The sequence below is a fragment of the Scyliorhinus torazame genome, chromosome 2 (assembly GCF_047496885.1).
Source record: "Scyliorhinus torazame isolate Kashiwa2021f chromosome 2, sScyTor2.1, whole genome shotgun sequence".
Lineage (NCBI taxonomy): Eukaryota > Metazoa > Chordata > Chondrichthyes > Carcharhiniformes > Scyliorhinidae > Scyliorhinus > Scyliorhinus torazame.
Genome location: NC_092708.1, coordinates 320517219 through 320541613, shown reverse-complemented (window position 1 = coordinate 320541613; position 24395 = coordinate 320517219). Strand labels below are relative to the sequence as shown.

The following is a 24395-nucleotide window of genomic DNA, read 5'->3' as shown; positions in this document are numbered from 1 at the left end:
TGTCACTGAGATTAAGGAGCGAATTTGACAGAAATGCCTTTTCATGACAGTGCAGGAATTCTTTGACGCAGAAAGTCGAGTTGGAGCCAGTTACATCTTTTAGGGGAAAAAGAGACAATCGTTTAAAGGAGACGCAGTGCATGACTGCGGAGGGAGAAAGGTGGTGACTTTACATGTTGCATACAGCACAGAAACAAGCCTTTTGCTCCAAGCAGTCAATACTGGCGATTATGCTAGGCTCAGGCTTACTCCCATCTTTTTTCAACTATCAGCTTAGCCCTCTTCCCTTCTCACTCATACACTTATCTAGCTTCCCCGTAAATGCATTTATGCTACTCGCTTAACTACTCCCTGTGATCATGAGTTCCAAATTCTCATCACTCTCTGGGCAAAGAGAGAGTGCGAGGAGAGCGGCGGGACACAGTGAAAGAGTGCGAGGAGAGCGGCGGGGACACAGTGAAAGAGCGCAAGGAGAGCGGCGGGGACACAGTGAAAGAGCGCGAGGAGAGCGGCGGAGACACAGTGGAAGAGCGCGAGGAGAGCGGCGGGGACACAGTGAGAGAGGCAGGGACACAGTGAAAGAACGCGAGGACACAGTGAAAGACCGCGAGGAGAGCGGTAGGGACACAGTGAAAGAGCGCGAGGAGAGAGGCAGGGACTCAGTGAAAGAACGCGAGGACACAGTGAAAGAGCGCGAGGAGAGCAGCAGAGACACCGTGAAAGAGCGCGAGGAGAGCGGCGGGGACACAGTGAGAGTGAGGAGAGCGGTGGGGACACAGTGAAAGGGCGTGAGGAGAGCGGTGGGGACACAGTGAAAGAGCGTGAGGAGAGCGGTGGGGACACAGTGAGAGCGAGGAGAGCGGTGGGGACACAGTGAAAGAGCGTGAGGAGAGCGGTGGGGACACAGTGAAAGAGCACGAGGAGAGAGGCAGGGACACAGTGAAAGAACGAGAGGACACAGTGAAAGAGCACGAGGAGAGCGGCGGGGACACAGTGAGAGCGAGGAGAGCGGTGGGGACACAGTGAAAGAGCGCGAGGAGAGCGGCAGAGACGCAGTGAAAGAGCGCGAGGAGAGCAGCAGAGACACAGTGAAAGAGCGCGAGGAGAGTGGTGGAAACACAGTGAAAGAGCGCGAGGAGAGCGGCGGGGACACAGAGTGAGGAGAGCGGTGGGGACACAGTGAAAGGGCGTGAGGAGAGCGGTGGGGACACAGTGAAAGAGTGTGAGGAGAGCGGTGGGGACACAGTGAGAGCGGTGGGGACACAGTGAAAGAGCGTGAGGAGAGCGGTGGGGACACAGTGAAAGAGCGTGAGGAGAGCGGTGGGGACACAGTGAGAGCGGTGGGGACACAGTGAAAGAGCGTGAGGAGAGCGGTGGGGACACAGTGAGAGTGAGGAGAGCGGTGGGGACACAGTGAAAGAGCGTGAGGAGAGCGGTGGGGACACAGTGAAAGAGCGTGAGGAGAGCGGCGGGGACACAGTGAGAGCGAGGAGAGCGGTGGGGACACAGTGAAAGAGCGTGAGGAGAGCGGTGGGGACACAGTGAAAGAGCACGAGGAGAGAGGCAGGGACACAGTGAAAGAACGAGAGGACACAGTGAAAGAGCACGAGGAGAGCGGCGGGGACACAGTGAGAGCGAGGAGAGCGGTGGGGACACAGTGAAAGAGCGTGAGGAGAGCGGTGGGGACACAGTGAGAGCGAGGAGAGCGGTGGGGACACAGTGAAAGAGCGTGAGGAGAGCGGTGGGGACACAGTGAAAGAGCACGAGGAGAGAGGCAGGGACACAGTGAAAGAACGAGAGGACACAGTGAAAGAGCACGAGGAGAGCGGCGGGGACACAGTGAGAGCGAGGAGAGCGGTGGGGACACAGTGAAAGAGCGCGAGGAGAGCGGCAGAGACGCAGTGAAAGAGCGCGAGGAGAGCAGCAGAGACACAGTGAAAGAGCGCGAGGAGAGTGGTGGAAACACAGTGAAAGAGCGCGAGGAGAGCGGCGGGGACACAGAGTGAGGAGAGCGGTGGGGACACAGTGAAAGGGCGTGAGGAGAGCGGTGGGGACACAGTGAAAGAGTGTGAGGAGAGCGGTGGGGACACAGTGAGAGCGAGGAGAGCGGTGGGGACACAGTGAAAGAGCGTGAGGAGAGCGGTGGGGACACAGTGAAAGAGCGTGAGGAGAGCGGTGGGGACACAGTGAAAGAGCGTGAGGAGAGCGGCGGGGACACAGTGAAAGAGCGTGAGGAGAGCGGTGGGGACACAGTGAGAGCGGTGGGGACACAGTGAAAGAGCGTGAGGAGAGCGGTGGGGACACAGTGAGAGTGAGGAGAGCGGTGGGGACACAGTGAAAGAGCGTGAGGAGAGCGGTGGGGACACAGTGAAAGAGCGTGAGGAGAGCGGCGGGGACACAGTGAGAGCGAGGAGAGCGGTGGGGACACAGTGAAAGAGCGTGAGGAGAGCGGTGGGGACACAGTGAAAGAGCACGAGGAGAGAGGCAGGGACACAGTGAAAGAACGAGAGGACACAGTGAAAGAGCACGAGGAGAGCGGCGGGGACACAGTGAGAGCGAGGAGAGCGGTGGGGACACAGTGAAAGAGCGTGAGGAGAGCGGTGGGGACACAGTGAAAGAGCGCGAGGAGAGCGGCAGAGACGCAGTGAAAGAGCGCGAGGAGAGCGGCAGAGACACAGTGAAAGAGCGCGAGGAGAGTGGTGGAAACACAGTGAAAGAGCGCGAGGAGAGCGGTGGAGACACAGTGAGAGTGAGGAGAGTGGTGGAGACACAGTAAAAGAGCGCGAGGAGAGCGGCGGAGACACAGTGAAAGAGCGCGAGGAGAGTGGTGGAGACACAGTGAGAGTGAGGAGAGTGGTGGAGACACAGTGAGAGTGAGGAGAGTGGTGGAGACACAGTGAGAGCGGGGAGAGCGGTGGGGCCACAGTGAAAGAGTGCGAGTAGAGCGGTGGAGACACAGTGAAAGAGCGCAAGGAGATATACCGTTTTGGAGACTGTTGGGGGAGATGACTCATCAGGGGAAGGCAGTAGTAGCCAGGCTCATGGCACCGTGGCTGGCTCTGCTGCACAGCAGGGCGGGAAAATGACTGGCAGGGCTATTGTCATAGGGGATTCAATTGTAAGGGGAGTAGACAGGCGTTTCTGTGGTCAAAAACGAGACTCCCGAATGGCATGTTGCCTCCCGGGTGCACGGGTCAGGGATGTCTCAGATCGGCTGCAGGACATACTGAAGGGGGAGGGTGAACAGCCAGTTGCCGTGGTGCATATAGGCACCAACGATATAGGTACAAAACGGGATCAGGTCCTACAATCAGAATTTAGGGAGTTAGGAGATAAGTTTAAAAAGTAGGACCTCCAAGGTAGTAATCTCAGGATTGCTACCAGTGCCACGAGACAGTCAGAGTAGAAATTCAAGAATAGTCAGAATTAATACGTGGCTTGAAAGATGGTGCAGGAGGGAGGGGCTCAGATTTTTGGGATATTGGAACCGGTTCTGGGGCCGGTTGGAGCATTACAAATAGGATGATCTACACCTGGGCAGAACTGGAACCAATGTTCTAGCGTGAAGTAGAGGTACAAATATGTAGACAGATTATAGACAAATGTAGGAGCAATAGGGTGGTTGTGATGGGAGATTTTAACTTCCCCAACATTGAAAGGAACTCATGTAGTGTTGGAGGCGTAGATGGAGCAGAATTTGTAAGGAACATCCAAGAGTCTTTTAAGGAAAGGTTGATTAGAGTGCAGGACAGACATGTCCCTGTGAAAATGAGGGATAGAAATGGCAAGATTAGGGAACCATGGATGATGGGTGGAATTGTGAGACGAGCTAAGATGAAAAAGGAAGCATGCATAAGATCTAGGCAACTTAAAACTGATGAAGCTTTGGAGGAATATCGGGAAAGTAGTACAAATCTCAAACGTGCAATAAAGAGGGCTAAAAGGGGTCATGAAATATCTTTGGCTAACAGGGTTAAGGAAAATCCCAAAGCATTTTATTCGTATATAAGGAGCAAGAGGGTAACTAGAGAAAGAATTGGCCCACTCAAAGACAAAAGAGGGAATTTATGCGTGGAGTCAGAGGAAATGGGTGAGATTCTTAATGAGTACTTTGCATCGGTATTCACCAAGGAGAGGGACATGACGGATGTTGAGGCTAGGGATGGATGTTTAAATACTCTAGGTCAAGTCGGCATAAGGAAGGGGGAGGTTTTGGGTATTCTAAAAGGCATTAAGGTGGATAAGTCCCCAGGTCCGGATGGGATCTATCCCAGCTTACTGAGAGAAGCGACGAACGAAATAGCTGGGGCCTTAACAGATATCTTTGCAGCATCCTTGAGCCCGGGTGAGGTCCCGGAGGACTGGATAATTGCTAATGTTGTCCCCTTGTTTAAGAAGGGTAGCAGGGATAATCTAGGGAATTATAGACCTGTGAGCTTGACGTCAGTGGTAGGCAAACTGTTGGAGAAGATACTGAGGGATAGGATCTATTCACATTTGAAAGAAAATAGACTTATCAGTGATAGGCAGCATGGTTTTGTGCAAGGAAGGTCATGTCTTACAAACCTAATAGAATTCTTTGAGGACGTGACAAAGTTAATTGTTGAGGGAAGGGCTGTAAATGTCATATACATGGACTTCAGTAAGGCGTTTGATAAAGTTTCCCATGGCAGGTTGATGGAAAAAGTGAAGTCGTATGCGGTTCAGGGTGTACTAGCAAGATGGATAAAGAACTGGCTGGGCAACAGGAGAACGAGAGTAGTGGTGGAAGGGAGTGTCTCAAAATGGAGAAAGGTGACTAGTGGTGTTCCATAGGGATTCGTGCTCGGACCACTGTTTGTGATATACATAAATGATCTGGACGAAGGTATAGGTGGTCTGATCAGCAAGTTTGCAGATGATACTAAGATTGGTGGAGTTGCAGATAGTGAGGAGGACTGTCAGAGAATACAGCAAAATATAGATAGATTGGAGAGTTGGGCAGAGAAATGGCAGATGGAGTTCAATCCAGGCAAATGCGAGGTGATGCATTTTGGAAGATCTAATTCAAGAGCGGACTATACGATCAATGGAAGAGTCCTGGGGAAAATTGATGTACAGAGAGATCTGGGAGTTCAGGTCCATTGTACCTGAAGGTGACAACACAGGTCGATAAGAGTGGTCAAGAAGGCATACAGCATGCTTGCCTTCATTGGACGGGGTATTGAGTACAAGAGTCGGCAGGTCATGTTACAGTTGTATAGGACTTTGGTTAGGCCACATTTGGAATACTGCGTGCAGTTCTGGTCGCCACATTACCAGAAGAATGTGGATGCTTTAGAGAGGGTGCAGAGGAGGTTCACCAGGATGTTGCCTGGTATGGAGGGTGCTAGCTATGAAGAAAGGTTGAGTAGATTAGGATTCTTTTTGTTGGAAAGACGGAAGTTGAGGGGGGACCTGATTGAGGTCTACAAAATTATGAGAGGTATGGACAGGGTGGATAGAAACAAGCTTTTTCCAAGAGTGGGGTTGTCAATTACAAGGGGGTCACGATTTCAAGGTGAGAGGGGGAAAGTTGAAGGGAGATGTGCGTGGAAAGTTTTTTACGCAGAGGGTGGTGGGCGCCTGGAACGCTTTGCCAGCGCAGGTGGTAGAGGCGGGCACGATAGCATAATTTAAGATGCATCTAGACAGATATATGAACGGCGGGGAACAGAGGGAAGTAGATCCTTGGAAAATAGGTGACAGGTTTAGATAAAGGATCTGGATCGGCGCAGGCTGGGAGGGCCGAAGGGCCTGTTCCTGTGCTGTAATTTTCTTTGTTCTTTGTAAGAAGTTGAATTCCCTCTTTGATTTCTTAGTGCCTACCTTACATTGGATTGCCTCTAATTTTGTTCCCCCCCCCGCAAAGGGAAACATGGTGCATAACTGGGATTGGTATCTGTTGTTTGCGTGCAACATGTGCAATTTGGGGGTCAAAATGGCGACCATGTCTTGCATATGCTAAGGGCAGGGGTTTTCAAACACGGGGTCAGGACCTGCGGGTGGGTCACGGGCAGGTTTCGAGAGGGTTGCGACACTCCCGATCACGAGAGGAACGCTCGACAGCTGCGGCCGGCTTTTAAAAATGCCAGCTGCAACGGACTTTTGAGATTGCCTTTCCATGCATGCGTGCCAGATCAAGCAGTACATAGGCCTGGAGCTCAGTGGGGTAGGTCCCCTACTCCTGACATCAGCACGCTGTCTAGGGCCAGTTTGTTTCAGCAAACAATGGAGTCCTCCCACCGGAAGCAGCGACAGAGAGCAGGTCACGCTCCCCGTTCGCTGACGCCACGTGTTCTGGGCACGAGAGAGAGTCCTCCATTTTGTAGCTGCCAGCAGTGCTGGTGTGAACACCTGACAATCCATGAAGAATAAGCTGAAAACAGGAACAAAGCAGCATAAAGAACATAAGAACTAGGAGCAGGAGTAGGCCAACTGGCCCCTCGAGCCTGCTGCGCCATTCAATGAGATCATGGCTGATCTTTTGTGGACTGAGCTCCACCATCTGGCCCAAACACCATAACCGTTAATCCCTTTATTCTTCAAAATACTATCTATCTTTATCTTAAAAACATTTAATGAAGGAGCCTCTACTGCTTCACTGGGCAAGGAATTCCATGGATTCACAACCCTTTGGGTGAAGAAGTTCCTCCTAAACTCAGTCCTAAATCTACTTCCCCTTATTTTGAGGCTATGTCCCCTAGTTCTGCTTTCACCCGCCAGTGGAAACGACCTGCCCGCATCTATCCTATCTATTCCCTTCATAATTTTATATGTTTCTATAAGATCCCCCCTCATCCTTCTAAATTCCAACGAGTACAGTCCCAGTCTACTCAACCTCTAACTCAACAAAAGAAGATAAGGTATGGATTATTAATTGTGCCACTGTGAATCAGGATTCAAAGTTCATGTGTGTTATATGCAGCAAATCACTGGCAAATGAAAGTTTAAAACCCTCAATACTTCAAAGACATTTGAAGACTAAGCATGGCGAGTTTGAGGACAAACCTCTTGATTTTTTTTCAACGGATGCAGTGAGATCTTTAATCATCAGCTGAAGTCATTATCAGAAATGTAACATTGAATGACAAATCAAGTGAGATCGTGAGGTCCAAGCAGGCTCACCTGTCACATTAAAGATAAGTGGGTCGCGAAGGATGTGTTGACTTCTATCTTTATTATAACCAGAGTGTGCGAGTGTGCTCCATTTATTGGACAAATGACCACACAAATATTTAGTATAATCACAGTTTATTATTGAACATAGGATTCATTCTATACTTAATAAATCATACAATACTACACATTGGACTATAGCTATCAGTTTAAATGACCTTTACTTAACTTCCAAGTGACCGGCTCTGTGCAGGGGAGATAAGGCCTTTATCTGGTTCCTCACGTGGAGGTTGGCTGGTTCATCTAGGCTGAGTGTCGTCTTCAGGTGGAGGCCGCGGGTCCTTGAACTTGGCTAGTCGATGTGCTGCAGTTGGTAGACAGAAGCCTGTCTCAAAAGAGGCAGAATGTTGGTTGCGCAAGTCATCTTATCCTCCGTTCCTTCGCGCTCTTTTGGGCGGTCCCATGTAGGGATTCAATGGATCGATAGGATTTCGATCACCCTAATCGATCCTGGCCAATTAGGGGCGGGTATCTTGATGGCTGGGTGGGTGCTAGTTGGTCATGGCCGTTATTGTCCAAGGCACGTAGGCACTCCCAAATAAGGCAAACAGGCGTGCCTGGGTCTGCCACTTATGGTAAGTTTCAATCTGGAGCCCATTGTCCCAGGCAGGCCTGTGAGTGGCCTCTCGCAGGTGTGAATTTCTGCAAAAGTCTGAGTTGTTTGCAATATACACAGGTTGTGTCCTATCTATGTCCCAACCTGACCACAAATCCCATCGTCCTTTGCAGGCAGCCATTTTAGATGGCCACAGATGGCCGGCGTGGGGTGCAAAGGTCAGCCGGTGTGGGTCCCGAGGGATGGTCGGTAAAAATGGGTCCCGGGCAAAAAGGTTTGAAAAACGCTGCTTTTGGGGCAAGTTGTGCAGAATTTTCGGAGGCTTTAATGAGCAGGGCAGATCAGTGGATATGGTATATTTGAATTTTCAAAAGGGATTTGACATGGGTGCCATACGAAAGATTGTTGCACAAGATAAAAGGCTCAGGCAAGGGCCTAATATATTTGCATGGGTTGAGGATTGGTTGGGCGGCACGGTGGCACAATGGTTAGCACTGCTGCCTCACAGCACCAGGAACCCGGGTTCAATTCCAGCCTTGGGTCTGTGTGGAGTTTGTACGTTCTCCCTGTGTCTGCATGGGTTTCCTTCAGGTGCTCCAGTTTCCTCCCACAGTCCAAACATGTGTGGGTTAGGTGGATTGGCCATGGTAAACTTCCCCTTAATGTCCAGGGATGTGCAGGTTAGGTAATGGGGTTACGGGAATAGGGCGGGGTGCTCATTCGAAGGGTTGGTCCAGATTCAATGGGCAGAATGGTGTCCTTCTGCACTGTAGGGATTCTATGATTCTATGACAGAAAATGCAGAGTAGGAATAAACGGGCCATTTTTCAGGTTGGAACGTTGTTACCTGTGGAGTGTCACACAGATCAGTGATTAGGCCTCAGTTATTTACAATCTATAATTAATGACTTTGAGAAAGGGATTGAGTGTGATTTATCAAGTTTGCTGTTGATACAACGCTAGGTGAGAAAGTAATATGTGGGAAAGTAATCTTCCTGGCCCCGTGGAGGTGGCTTTGGAAGTAGGTGGGCGTCAGGAGATGGCTGTGGGAAGGTTGACAGGTGGGATTTTGAAATGAAAATGAAATGAAAATCGCTTATTGTCACAAGTAGGCTTCAATGAAGTTACTGTGGAAAGCCCCTAGTCGCCACATTCCGGCGCCTGTTCGGGGAGGCTGTTACGGGAATTGAACCGTGCTGCTGGCCTGCCTTGGTCTGCTTTCAAAGCCAGCGATTTAGCCCAGTGTGCTAAACAGCCCCATTTTGCAAATTGTGTTGCGTGCTCCCCAGGAGGTGAGAAGAGGTGACTGTACAGTGGATGGTCAGAGCCTCGTAAGATCCACGCTGTTGAAGACGTCACTGCAGCTAATAACAAGGCTGCTGTCTGCCTACATCAAAGCCCTGCCATTGAAAGTTAAAATCGTGGGGATTCATGTCTCTGGTGGCCATACAGTGAACATTTCATCTGATGCCCCACTGATGCAAATGGTGGCTGCCATTCAGGACTGAGATAAGAAGACATTCTGTCCCTCAGGAAGTTGTGAACTTTTGGAATTCTCTACCCAGAGCGCTATAGATGCTGATTTGTTGAGTTATATTCAAGGCTGAGATTGAGAGATTTTTGGACAGTAATGGAATTGAGGGATATGGAAGGAGGTTGGGGTTGAGATCAAAGATCAGCCATGATCTTATTGAATGGCAGAACGGATTCAAGATGCCAGATTGGATACTCCTACTCCGACTTCTCGTGGGTTGTAAAGCAAGTTAAATATGAGTATACAACCATCTTTGGTTTTAGCCTCTCAGTTTGCTGTGGCCTCAGCAACGCTCAGAATGCACAGGCACACCTGTCGTCCTCCGGTTAGCTCCTGCCACCATTGGCTGGATTGGATTTGGATTTTGTTTCTTGTCACGTGTACCAAGTACAGTGAAAAGTATTTTTCTGCGAGCAGCTCAACAGATCATTAAGTACATGAAAATAAAAGAAAAAATAAAATACATAATAGGGCAACACAGGGTCGTCTTAGAATTAAATTTTAAAAGATTAGAACGATTGTAAGATAAGTGGAAAGAGGATCTGCTAGGGAGAGCTCGCAGAGAGTCGCCACGCTCCGGCGCCACCTTGACTTTGCACCGACTTGTCCTACAACAGAGAGGGAATTGTGTCAGTGAGTATGGTGTAATCTATTTTGGGTGTCATGGATGTATAGTTGGCAGCGTGGGAAAGTGTGAGATATTGGTGTGAGGTTTGTAGTTGTGCTGTGTGTGAGAGATGGGTGCAGTATATGAATGTCAGATATGAGCCCTGATTGATAGAGATTGTTGATGGGTGAGTGGTGGAGGTGTGAGCAGTGTCTGCAGCTACTGTTGCCATTGGTAGGATTTGAACATGCATTCACTCATCTTGGCCAGTCGTGCGAGGTTATTGACCTTGTAGCACTGCATCTGGGTCCTTGGGACGAGACTCTTTCCATTTATCTCTGTCTATCTGCTCCCACTACCTTCTGTTCCTGTGTCTAGAGGGCTTCTTGACCACTTACAGACATAGGATGCTTTTCACTTCTTCCACGCAAGCATTCAAGAACCTTGTAGTCTGCTCTCTCATTTTGTGCCATTATCAAGTTTCTCAGGACGGATTCACTTCCTGAATGGCTGCCAGACCTCCTCTAATCACAGTGCATTTTAAAATTTATTCCAACATTGGATGTGGACATCCCCGGCGCGGATGGCATTTATTGTCCACCCCGAATTGCCCTTGAGAAGGTGGTGGTGAGCCGTCATCTTGAACCGCTACAGTCGATGTGGTGTAGGTACACCCTCAGCGCTGTTAGGGAGGGAGTTCCAGGATTTTGACTCCGCAACAGTGAAGGAACGGCGATTATATTTCCAAATCAAGATGGTGTCGGTTTGGATGGAAACTTTCAGGACTGTCTTCACTATGCATGTGCAGTTTTTGTCCTTCGGGGTGGTGGGTGTCATATGTTTAGGAGATAGTGAGTTGCTGTAATGCATTTTGTAGGTGGTACACATTGCTGTCATTGTGTGTCAGTGGTGGAGCAAGTGAATGTTTAAGGTTGTGGATGGGCTGCCAATCATGAAGGCTGCTTTCTTGAGCATTGTTGGAGTTGAACTCATCCAGGAACGTGGAGAGTATTTCATCACACCCCTGACTTGTGACTTGTAAATGGTGGACAAACTTTGGGAAGTCAGGAGGAAAGTTACCTGTGGCAAAATGTCGAGCCTCTGACCTGCTCTTGTAACCACAGTGTTTATATGGCTAGTCCGGTTCAGTTTCTGGTCAATGGTAACCCCCAGGATGGTGATAGTGAGGGATTCAATCATGGCAATGCAGTTCATTATCAAAGGTAATGGTTTGAATCTCTCTTGTTGGAGATGGTCATAACTTGGCGCTTCTGTGGCATGAATCTTACTTGCTACTTGTCAGCCCAAGCCGAGATATTGCCCAGGTTTTTCTGCACAGGGACACAGATTGCTTCACTGAGGAGTCGTGAATGGTGCTGAGCAATTTACAAGCATCAGCGAACATCCTCTTTTCTGACCTTAGGATGGAGAGAAGGTCATTGATGAAACAATTGAAAATGTTTGGGCCTAGGACACTATCCTGAGGAACTCCTGCGCCAATGCCCTGGGACTAAGATGATTGACCTCAACCACCTCTCTTTGTGCTAGGTTGACTCCAACTAGCAGAGAGCTTGCCCCCTGATTCTCATAAATCCAGTTTTGCTAGGGCTCCTTGTTATCACACTTGGCCAAATGTCAAGGGCAGTTACCCTCACCTCCCTTCTGGAGTTCAGCTCTTTGTCCATGTGTTGACCAAGGCTGTAATGAGGTCATTAGCGAATGGTCCTGGCGGAACCCAAACCTGAGTGTCCGTGAGCAGGTTATGGCTGAGTAAATTCCATTTCATAGCACTGGCGACGACATCTTCCATTACTTTGCTGACCGTTGAGAGTAGACTGGTAATGTGGTAATTGCCTGGGTTGAATTTATCCTTTTTGTGGACAGAACAGGTCTGAGCAATTTACCACATTGCCAGGTGGCTGCCAGTGTTGTAACTGTACTGGAACATCTTGGCTAAGGGTCTGCAGTACAAGTATTCAGGCTATGCTGAAATGCCCACAGCCTTTGCAGTATCCAGTGCCTTCAGTCGTTTCTTGGTACCACATTAAGTGAATCGAATTGGCAGATGTGAAGCAGACGATTGTTCTGACAAAGTATCTGAGGTGCTGACAGAGGATAAGGTTGCTGAGGAGCTTTCAGTACCTTCACCTCCTCAGTGGCCTGCACAGTCCTGGGTTGTTCTCAGGTGGGAGCTGGCTGCTGGTGTGCAGTAGTTGTTCATTACAGCAACCACAATGCCATGTGACCATTCTGTTAAGGGTACGCAGCTCCTCATGTATTCTGTGGATGTCAGTGCTCACACTGAGGCAAGCTTGCACACTTCCCTGGCCAAGATGCTGCTATTGAATCTACCCAGAGTGTTGTTGCCTGTGTCCCTCCACGAGATTGGCCAATCTGTCATGGACAGAGCTCAGCTGGTTGAACACCCAGGACAATGTGAAGCTCATGATGGTGATGGACTTCTCCAACCACAGTCCCAAATCTCCTATTGCCTCAGGAAACTCTCCCAGATAGCTGCACACCGTTCCCCAAAAGGTGACTCCCGAGACTCCAAGTTCCTGCTCACTGCAGCATCATTGTGACTTTCTTCCCTCCTCTGAGGGGCCTGTGCATAGATATATCTGATACTGATACATCCTCCTGCATACTGGTCGGGTAATTTCACCCTGTGCCACCGACTCTACATGCACGTTACACCCCTCCAAAGTGCTTGTATCTGAACTGGGTGTGGGTGTGGGCAGGAATGGTGTGATGTTGCCTCCTGGGACATCTCTTGCTCCTCCTGATGCCCGAGGGATTATTTGAACTTGTGGTGCACAAGTATTGCAGGGATCTGTGTGAGACACAGATTTAGATATTGTAGCATAGTCCTTCTCATAGTGAAAGCATGCTGTGATGTACGCCACTGCCTTAAACATGCTCCTGCTGCCCACATGACTCAACACCATTGTTGCACTCTCTCTTATCCATTGTGCTCATCGAAGTGGCAGCATGACCTCCACCATGTGCCAAGACAATCTCAACACCTATTTTATCGCCACCTGCTGGAGATGCACCAACACCCAGCAGCTCCAGCATCCACATACAGGCAATCTCCAGGGCCATCTGCTCCATGGGCACAAGGGCCTCAGGTAGGCTCTCCTATGCCCAGTTTGGGGGTCATCTCTCTCTCATTGTCTCCCCATTTGCTCTGCAAAGACAAGGTGAAACCATGTCACCCTGACATCTAGCGCATGCAGACATATTGCTCTTCAATGTATCTGTGCATCATACTGTATAATCACAGCTGCTTTGTGTGCAGATAAACGAGGGGCTTACACAGTCCCCTGCTTCAACATTGAATATTGTATGCTTTGCACCATATCTGCAACATGCAGATGTGACCCTTAGACCTTGGTGTCTATAAGCCAAGCTGTACACCTTACCAGAAGGCCAAAGGTCGCTGAAACTTTTGTGGCACTGAATCCACAATCTTCTGCGGTCGCTAGTGGTGCTCATTGCCGCCGCAATCTGTATCCAAGCCTTCTTGCTTGTGGCAGACGGTTTTTGACGGAATGCTGGCCAATTGATGTCCCTTCCCTTTGGACTTCCACTATCAGGATATCCAGGTCCCGGTTGGAAAGATGTAGGTCAGCTGGCTCCATCTCTTTAAATGCACCTGATCTGTGTGACTTTCCATTAATCAATAAATTAATTAATAACCGTGTACAATGAGAAAGGCCATGAGCCAAGTCAAAATACATTGCTATAAATCGAAGTGTGTTTACGTGCACTGACCATATACATCATCTAATTTGCTGAATACTCTGAACAGTATGTGGTTGAGAGAAGGGTTCCACACATATGCTTGGTGCTGTGTACGTTGTTGGTGCCACTCCAAGGTGCCATGCTGTGCTCAAGGAAAAGGGACGGCCCAACTGGTTTACTCCATCTTATTCAGACTGCTATGCCATGACACTGTGCAAATGTGAGGGACCTGTTTAAGAGTCCAAAGTGTGAGTGCATCCAGAGAGAAGAGTGGCAATAGGGCAAGTGAATGGTATGACGAGCATGGCACTGTTGTTCATTCGTCCACTGTGTCTAGCCAGCTTACTAAATAACTGCTTATGATCTTCAAGTTGTGGTGGCAAGTCAGTGCCATCTCCATGGCTGTGTATTGGGAATCCACTCATGGTTTCAGCACACTTTTCATTCGGAAGCAGCAATGCCAAGTTTTCCCATAGGGAAATGACAGGTTTTCTCATCAGGAAAACCCATGATGGGCCATCCGTTCTCGGATTATCTAACAGTTGGACAATATTTATGTCTTTGACACTCAACGGACCCATTCCACAATGGCTCTGCCAAGGCTCCAGGCGTGTCATATTCACAAGGACTGACAACTCCGAGGGGGCTCTTCCTGTCTGCGCACCCTCTCCACTTCTGGGATTGCCCACCCAGACTCCTATTTCAGTCGCTCCCCAGCTGACCAAAAATCTGGCCAAACGTTTTCAAAATCGGGTTCTTTGAGCCAGGAAATCTCCTGTCACTGCAACTGACCTGGGGACGGAAGGCTGGGCCAGAGTGTGCTACAGAGACAGATGTGTGGAGGTGTCGGTTCCAAAATCCAGGAAAATCTGAAATCTGGAATGGTCTCGCTCCCTAGGGTGTCAGATTGGGGACACTGGACCTGTATTTGCTAAAAGGATGTCAGTAGAAAATAATTAAAACTTGGCATTTTGAATGCCATTTTGTCCATCAGACTTTAGACACTATGTCCTTTGTAGTATTTCGGAAGTGTACACTTAAACAGACAATATACAACTGATTGGCTCAAAGTTTGTATTCATAAGTCAATAGCAAATCAGAATTGAATAGATCCGCACCAATCAAACAAAAGAAAATGTTATTGCCTAGGATAAAATTTTAAGGGCTTTGAAAACTATCAGGGCAAATCAATTAATCAATCAATCAATTAAGGGAAGAAGATTGCTCATACTGACTTTTGAAAATGTTTTCCTGCAGCCAACATATATGTCAGTAAAAATACAATTTGTAAAACAGTATAAAACGTTCCTCTGAAATTGTCCAACTTCTGTCAGGAATGTGGTTTCTTTCATCTCCCAAGGCCTAATCTGTGTCAGAGGTCAACATCTGTGCATCTTGTGTGGCTGATTTCTTCCTGGCCACACCCACCTCCTGGACTGCTTTCATGTCCCAGGCTACCCCTGCTGTACTCTTTCTTTCCTGGTCACATCGGCTCCCCAACCCCCATTTCAAACAGACAGCAACTTGATTCTTACAATATGTTAGAGTGAATTTTGCTGCCAACAGCAAAACACATAATGCCGGTTGGTTAATTACTGGTTGGTTAATTAGCTTGGAGAAAGCTACCCTCTAAGATCCAGTGATCTTTGTGTCGTGGGACCTCCCCCTTTCCTGATGTCAGTTTAAATCTGGCGCTAAGTCAAGAGAATCTACAGGCACTCAGCAAAAGTTTATGTGGCCAATTATATAGAAGTATTCTCACAGAAAGCAAACCAGGAAATAAAAAAACACTAACTCTTCACCATGAATTAGGGTAGAAGCTTAAAAACATAAACAAAATCTTAATATTCAGAGTTAACGGTTCAAGTCCATATGACTCTGTGGGGACTCAAAACGTTGGGTATGATTCAACCACAAATGTTCTATATCCGGTTTTGAACGGGTTTAGCGGGGTGTTTCTCGACGCCTGTAGCCCCAAGAAAGATCCCGCTATTCAACAGCCCTTGGCCTTGTTTTTTGGTCTCGGCGAGGAACTCCCTGTTGAAGCCGCCAGTGCAGGAAGGCTACTCGAGGATCGGGGCACCATTTTAAAAGGCATCCCTGATCTTTCGACCCCCACCGTAGCCTTCAGACTCCTCCCATTTCACCTGACCTACCTCTTCTGGGGTCTTCAAGTCCCCCCCCCTCACCCCACATGCGAGGAGTAAGGCACCCCTGGCCCAAACACTGGCATAAGCAACCTGGCACCCAGGCCCCTTGGCACTGCCAGCCTGGCACCCTGGCCTGGGAGAACCCATTAGGTGCTGTTACAACTGGTCCATGTTTGTGTGGACCAATACTAAACGTGCCCTGGCGAGGTCTCCCGGGCGCAACTGGTGAATCCCAGGCCACGGGTGAATCCAGCGAATGCATAATTCACCCAGTGAGGGCAAGACCCAAATCACGACGTCTTGCTTCGTGAGACGTTTTGAGCGTTGCAAATCTCGCAAGCGGCCTCTCGCGAGATTCAACGGCCTCATCCTGGCACCAAGTCGGGTGCAACGAGGTCATTGAATCACGCCTGTTAACTCTGTTTCTCCCTCCACAGATGCTGCCAGACCTTCTGAGCTTTTCCAGCATTTTCTGTTTTTATTGTTTTTACATTTTTATTCAAGGCATTTTCTTTATTTTAATTACTTTTTCTGAGTTCCAAAGCCAGGGCTCAGAGTGTGGACAGGGGCGAACCCCTAACCAGCTCCTTGTCTGCTCCAAAAAACCAATTCAAATTCAAACTGAATCCAGCTCATGGTCCCCACAAGAGAGACATACCAGATCTGAGCCAAAAGGCTACTACACTTGATCTTAGCCAAAAGGCCGAGAAGCGATGGCATTTTCATATATATGCACAAAATATCTTTTGACAACACATCAACTCAATAAACAACCACAACCCTCCTGACACCAACACCTCGCCAAGTCCAGCCTTACTTCATTTAACCCCTTTACCCATCCTCCCCGTTGCTGACCCCTCAACCCTCCTTAAAGAAATCGATGAACGGTTTCCATCTCTGGGTGAACCCCTCTACCGATTCCCGAAGTGCAAACTTGACCTTCTCCAACCTTAGGAATTCTGCCAGTTCACCCACCCAAACTCCCGCTTTCGGCTCCGAGTCTTGCCACCCCAGCACACTCCGTCTGCGGGCTATCAAGGGGCCCAAGGCCAAGACGTCAACCTCGCTCAGCCCTGGACTCCCGGGTCTTCCGACACCCCGAATAACGCCACCTCTGGACTCGGAACCACCCCCACACCCAACACCTCTGACGGACATCACAGCCGAAAACCCTGCCAGAGTCCCCTCAGTCAAGGACATGTCCAGAACAGGTGGATGTGATTTGCGCACCATCCACACCTTTCCTCTACCTCTGCAAAGAACGAACTCATTGTTGCCACTGTCATATGAGCCCGATGCATCACCTTAAACCAAATGAGGCTCAACCTCGCACACAACAAAATGGGTTCGCCCTCCGCAAGGCCTCCACCCACGTCGTAGGCCCCACCTCCTCTCCCTGCTCCTCCACCCACTTCCGCTTAATATCCCCCACTGGGGCTCCCGCCCACTCGATCAATTCCTTATAGATATCCAACACCTTCCCCTCCCCTATTTTGTCCTTCGACAGCAACTTGTCCTGCAACCCCGGGCGGCAACCCCGGAAAGGACGGCACACATGAAATCCTGAACTTGCAGATACCTAAAGCCATTCCACTGGGCAACTCATACACTTCCTCCAAGTATGCCAGCCCCGCAAATTTACCCCCTATAAACAAGACCCCGAAGCGTTCAATCGCCACCTGCCACCACCATCTGATCCTCGCATCCAGCCCCGCTGGCGCAAAGCTATGGTTGTCGAAGATCACTGCCCGCACCGATGCACCGTCTAGCCCCAAATGCTGCCTACACTGCCCCCACACCCTTAAGGTCGTCACCACCTCTTGGGCTCGCGGAGTACATGGCTGGCGAGAACGGTAAAGGCACCAACAGCAAAGCCCTCAAACTCGTTTCCCTACACGATGGCGCCTCCAGCCCCCTTCCCACCGCCACCACCAATCCGACATATCCGCCACAGCTCACTTTTGCATCAGCGCAATATTCGCCGCCCAGTAATAATTTATCATGTTTGGCAACACCAGCTGCCCGCCTCCCCCCCCCCCCCCCCCCCCCCCCCCCCTCCCCAGCCTGTTCCAAAAAAGCCTGCCACCGGTCGGGCCGTCCCACCCACATAAACCTGCAAATCAGCTTATTGACTTTCCTAAAGAACGACTTGGGGACAAAGATAGGGAGGTTTTGAAACATGAATAGATACCTAGGCAGCACTTTCACTGTCCCAGTGCACCCGCCCAGCCAACGACAGCTGCAACACGTCCCACCTCTTAAAATCTGCCTTCATTCCCTCCACCAATCGAGCCATGTTCACGTGTTCTCAGACTTTTGTATCTCCTGCCCGTTGGAAGAAGGTGGAAGAGTGAGTAAGCCGGGTGGGACGGGTCTTTGATTATGTGGGAAGGGTCTTTGATTATGAAGTGGGTTGGCAGCAAGGACGGAGGGGGTGGCTTTCAACAGACCCGCTTCCCAATGCCAGCATCCTTAATATGACACAGTGCCATTGAACAAGGGTTTGATGGTTGTGCTCCCCAAATGGGTTAATATCAGTGGCAGCAGGATGAAACCTTTTAGTGAGCATCAATTGTCCAATCACGGGCCTCAATCAATGTTGGGGCAAGAAGGCCTTCCACAGGCATTCCGCCAAGGATTTAATGGGGGTGGAGGTGGAAATGTGGTGTGGTCCTCACCTGCCACCCTCTTGCTTGATTAAATACACCTCCACCAGCAAACCTGCCTTGGTTGAGAGCAAAAGTTTCCATTCTCTGTTTCTGTCTGGTTTCTCCTTGTGCCTTCACCCTCTGTCTTCTCTGCTTGTAGCTTTCCTTTGTGTCTGGTAGCATGGCACCCATATATTAATGCCCCTTCTGTTGGTAATGCTTCTAGGTCAAGGTTAGCCAGGTCACATGCTCCAGTATTTCTTATTATCCAAGAAAATTACAATTGATCCTTTCGCAATTGATGCAAACTGTTGTCCTTTTCAAACATTCTGAAAAAAAAAATGCAGATTCTACAGACATTTTAAAGAAATTACAAATTTTACTTACTGTACTGCTTCCGGGTCAAAGATCATCACGCTAGCTTCTCAGCAATGGGTTTCAGCATGTAGCTCTGTCACAATACCTCAGTAGCATTTTATGTTTTCTATGAACTGGGTAGAGGATTAATTTCCTGCAAGCGATTGTACTTCTTTTACAAAGCACATCTCTAAATCGGGCAGTTCAGTTCTTTAACTGCTCAAAGTGTTACATAATCTAAATGTGAAACACGATTGTTACAATCTCCCTGGAAAACCCGGAAGCCAAAAGATCCCAAATCCCCAAATGGCCTCCAAAGAAGAAATAACCAACTAGATTTCACTTTTTGCAACTTTTACTTCAGCATGAATCTGAATCAACATTAAATTAAACGTGAATTAAAAGACAAACGATACTTCAAATAAAAAAGTACATTTCACTTTAAAAAGTGGATACAACAAAGATATATCTTGTGCGACCACAAGCGTTTGTGTCATTTCCCAGACAAATGTGGCACCATGTTCCTATAAAATTCCACTATATACTGTTCTTTTATTCATACAGGATAGGTCAGGTCCTATCTGACAACAGCTTTCACCTTTGTGTTTCAAAAGTACGATTATCATCAGCAAGACACACTTCAATGAACCCTGGCTACCTCGGGTCATGACAGTCCTGATGGTGTCGCTTTCCAGAATTCTTATTCAACTGACCAACCTGTAACATCCTGCTTCATGGTTTGGGCACTTCTGGGAAATCACCCAGCAGCTATTCACACTGCTTTCCAGGCTTTAGACATTTTTAGCCAGTTTCCACAATACCTTCCAGATTGCCTGTCTCCTTTCTGCCAAACAGAAAAACTGTCCTCTTCCTCAGGTTTGCTTCTTCCCCTCACAGAAACTCTGGGCGGGATTCTCCTAGCCCTGCGCCGGGCCGGAGAATCCCCGTGACCGCGTCACGACGCCGGCACGCGACTCTCGCGCAGCGGAGAATCGGCGCGCCGGCGCGGCACCGGTCGCGGGCCGCTCTACGCGGCCGGACTGCCAATTCTCGGATGGGCCGAGCGGCCTCTCTAAAAAGGCAGAGTCCCGCCGGCGCCGTCCACACCTGGTCGCAGCCGGCGGGAACTCTGCGCGCAGGGTGGGGGGTGGCCTGTTGAGGTGGCGGTTCTTAACGCGCCGGCCCCTGAACTCCCGCGCCATGTTGCGTGGGGCCGGCACGTTGAGGGAGGCCACCGCGCATGCGCGGGTTGGTGCCGGTGCCACTGCGCATGTCCTCGTTGACGTCGGTGCCACTGCGCATGCCGGGTTGGCACGTCGCACAGTTCGTGCCGGGATGGGAGGCTGGAGCGTGCTGGCCCCCTGTAGAGGCCAGAATCGGTACTCCCAGCCGCCCGTTCACGCCGTTGTGAAACGCGACGACGTTTCCGACGCAGTGGACACTCTGCCGCCGAATGGGAGAATCCCGCCCTCGGTGTTCCTCTTTCTGGATGGAATCATGAGCATCTCAGTCACTGGTGAGGGAGCTGTCATGATATTCAAACACACACATCATGATAGACACACCAACAGACAAATCAGAACACACAACACCACAACCAATGACAGAAAGATATAAAAGCACAGACACAACCCCTGGTGGTCAGTAAGAGCGGCAGAGGAGAACCAGGACACAGCTATAGCCGGGGACACTCAGGGAGACAGCACGTGCAGAGTATCCAGAACGAACTATTATAAGAGTTATAATAAAATAGAGTTGTACCACATACAACTGTGTTGGCTCATCTGTGCACCAGAGCACCCAACACCACATGGTACAGGAGTGGATCGATACCTGCCGGCATACATCCAGTGTACAGAGACAACCAGCAGTGCCCAGGCATAATGCAAGAGCTCCCGGTTCCGCAGGCGCTCCAGTGCGACGGCGACCTCCACGAAAACTGGCGGCGATTCCGGCAAATGTTCGAGTTGTTCCTGGCGGCAGCTCAACTCCAAGACCTGGATGATAAGGAAAAAATTGAATTTCTCCTCATCGTCGCCGGTGCAAGGGCAAGAGCAATGTTCAGAAGGTTCAGGTTCTTCAGGAGGCAGCAAAGGCACGATTACCAGGCAGTCATGGGCAAATTCGCCAAGTACTGTGAAGAATACGCAATCCAATGGGGACTTAAAGGTAAGACAAGCTGCAGTACTCACCTCGTGGCTGGGATCCCGGAGCCCGAATTCCCAGAGGCCGAAATCCAGGGCCTGAGAAAAGGCTGGGTCGAGGTCGGCGGCCATCTTGCTAAAGGTATAACGCTAGCACAGTTGCGCGAGAAGTGCGCAGAACCGGAAGTTTCGTATGCGCATGCGCAATATGGTGCGCATCCGCAGTTAAGAAAACGGCCATCGGTAAAGGAACAGCGATCTGAGCATGCGCAGTCGCTTCCTACGTGCTACATACCGAGCGTCAGGATGTCAGAGGCCCAAGACTGGATCAATTTAAAAAGGAAATGTCCCAAATCCAATTTAAAAGGGAAACGTCCCAAATCAAAAAAACAAAAATCTGTTAAAGCTGTAAAACAACCTTCCTTCACCTGGAATGACAGCACAGTGCCGCAAATTGACCCAGGAGATGAATTTAACCTCCGAAGAACCCTCCGACAAGCAGTTACATACGCACAAGCCGATGATTCCGACCTTGAATACTTCGATGACGATTTTTACAGTGTTTCCGGACCTCGCGAGCCCAATGATAGCTCCGTGGTCCTATATGACTATGACTCGGACGAACCTTTCGTGTTGCACATTGGCGGCCCCCACATTGAATCCGACGCAGATGCGGATTCATTTTTCGGATTTGAGGATCTTCAACCCAGCAGATATGACGTTCCAACTTATCAGTACCGGATGATGCTGCAGCCTGACATTACCAGACAGGGAGCGGTGCAAGCACACGGAGAGTGCCCTGCTGCCACACAGAGCGTGGTCCACGTCCCGCTCAACGTTCCCGACTCTATGAAAGAAGACATGCAAGACTCCAGAGTGCAGTCCTCGCATGAACCAGAAGTGACTCCAGTGTCACAAGCTTCCACAGCAAGCTCGTGGACAGCCTCCACGATAGAAGCAACGCAAGACTCCAGAGCGCAGTCCTTGCAGGAACAAGACCATGAGGGTCTAGCAACCTCTCCTGACCAACCAGCGGCAGACGATGCAAGTCTGCCATGCTCCCGTGAACAGCAAGAAGGCTATAACAGCCTACCATGCTCCACTACACAGCAGCATGACCATGACGGTCTCTCACGCTACAATAAAGGGCACAGCGCTGAAGACTGTTCAAGCCCAACTGAAGACAAGCCAAAGGAATCACCTCGTCCAAGCCCGAAGAAAAAAGGTTTATGCGCTGACCTTCAGGATCATTGTAGCCGAACAGAGATTAATAATGCAGCACGGCCACAGAAGAATGCTGAGGATTTGCTAACGAAATTAATTGTATGTTTAACTTGCAAGGAGCAGACTGAGAATTGCCAGTGTTTTAGTACGGATCGAAAAAATGGACAAGACATTGATCCTCAGGTAATGGAAATAACACAACCTGAATCATATCTACAGCAGGGACAAATGTCTCCCTTCAACACAATACCGCAAAATCCCAACGTCGGAGACCAGCAGTTAGTCAGTAATGACTCTTCAAACCTGGAGGGGAACATTAATTGCATTGAACCTATACACACTCCACTGATTATTGAGCAGAACATTGGAGCAAGAATCCTGAGGACACCGATATCGAGTAGCCAGATAACGAATTTAACACCCACAGCAGTTTCAAGTGAACCAAGTGTGCTTTCCACTAATGATGAAGATGCAGATAAGGTCGAACCGATTATCCATTGTACCACACTAACCCCAGTGCTTAAGCAGTTATGTATGGGGAGTATAATGTGGGCAATTGAGATCAGTAAAAAAGAGACTGTGACCATGCCAGTCCCAGCAAAATCAGACCCAGAGACCATGAAGGCATGTACATCAAACAAAGTTACATATGAGGTACCTGAGAAGAAAAGTGAAACGGAATGTTCTTTGGAAAATGGTACAATGTCGATAGAAACAGATACTATATTCGAGACCATACATATGGGAGAATTTGGGGGTAATAAACAAGGTTCTGCAATGTCTGGGGGAAGATTTAAAGTTCCAAAGAAGAAAAGCCCAAATGAAGGACAATGGCAAGACAATGACAGTCCACCGACATGGTGTGCACCACCAGATGAAAACTCTGACAAGTTACACAACCCTAGTGAACAGCAAGCTGCTAATGACGATCTATCCACGGGATGGGAGACGAGTGACGACAGCATCCCACTTCCCATGCAAAAGGTGCAAGGTGACAGACCTCGCCTAGTGCGTACCAAGGCACTCAACGATCACGGTGGGACCACTGACGACTGCGGTGGCGGCGCACCGCTTCCACCCTCGATGGCTCGAGCCTCTCCACTGGTTGGTGCATTCCTGCATGTTCCGACTCCAGAAGTGCAGCTTCAGGGAATCTCGGCTGCCTCCAGTGAACCTGTTGGGACTCCGGACGGGGGGCATCGACGGAAGGCAGACCGGACTCCAGATGGGGAGCAGCCAAGCGCCGACTCTGATCTGCGCACGCCAGACCTTGCTCCGGACGGGCGGTGTCGCGGCCTCGGTGATGGCACGCTCAGGGTGACGGCAGATGCCACGGCGACAGGGAATGGATCGCGTGGCAGTCCCACTGGGTCGGCAGTGGCAACCAGCACCGGCGGTCCAAGATGGACACACCAACTCGCGCCATCGCCAGACGTTGATGCGAGCAACAATTCTCTATCCAAGGCGACATGCTTCGACGTTTCTCTGCGGAGTCGCCCTTCCGGCACAGCAGGTGGCCGGAACCAGCCTACACGGTCTTGGCCAACTTCCACATCTGGCACAGTCATCGCCTTGCATGATATTAGTGATGGTGCTACTTCGATGGCAACGACCCATCGGCTACAAGATGCCGTCCACCACAAACATAAAAAGAAAACAGACTCCACCTTGTTCCTGGCATGCAGGGCGGATGGATTGGTGCGTAGGCGCAATCAGCGGGCTCTGTGCCGCCTTCCACGCTCGCAACTGCACCGTACGCACACGCCGGATCCTCCACTGGTTCCCAAGGATGACTTCGTGGAGATGCCACGGATCATGCCCCTTCCATCGCCACCAGAACCAAACCACAGCCAGGGCACCACTAACAAAGATGTTGAATGTTATATTTGCAAGAATGAAAAAGACCAAGCACTGCAGGAAGTACAACAAATGGTAAAGTAGAGACTTCGGCAACAGCATCACCTCCAACAGTCCAAGGTGAACCAGTGTGACCCCAAATCTCCACAGCTGATCCGGCTTGAGGACCAGCCCATTCTTGAGGCGGTCACCCATTAGACTGGACTTCTAACGCTGTTAATACGTTCAAAAAGTCAAACACTTCTGTATTATAACCTGTTGTTGTTTATTGTTCCAGATATCGTCTGACCGGACCAATGTTCAAGTTTTTTTTTTCTCTCGCATCCAAGTTTTGTTATGGTACAACCTTGTTAGTGTGACACACCCGACATCGC

The 24395-nt window shown here is 49.6% G+C and overlaps 1 protein-coding gene and 1 non-coding gene across 4 annotated transcripts in view; one reads left to right on the top strand and one right to left on the bottom strand.

The window, feature by feature from the left end:
* Positions 1–24395, top strand: part of LOC140400157 (E3 ubiquitin-protein ligase pellino homolog 2) — a 310128-nt gene that overhangs the window by 17808 nt on the left and 267925 nt on the right. The gene's annotated exons all lie outside the window — the stretch shown is intronic.
* LOC140408080 (U2 spliceosomal RNA) lies at positions 16315–16506 on the bottom strand. The gene has a single exon (XR_011940012.1). It is a non-coding gene; the product is annotated as a U2 spliceosomal RNA (small nuclear RNA).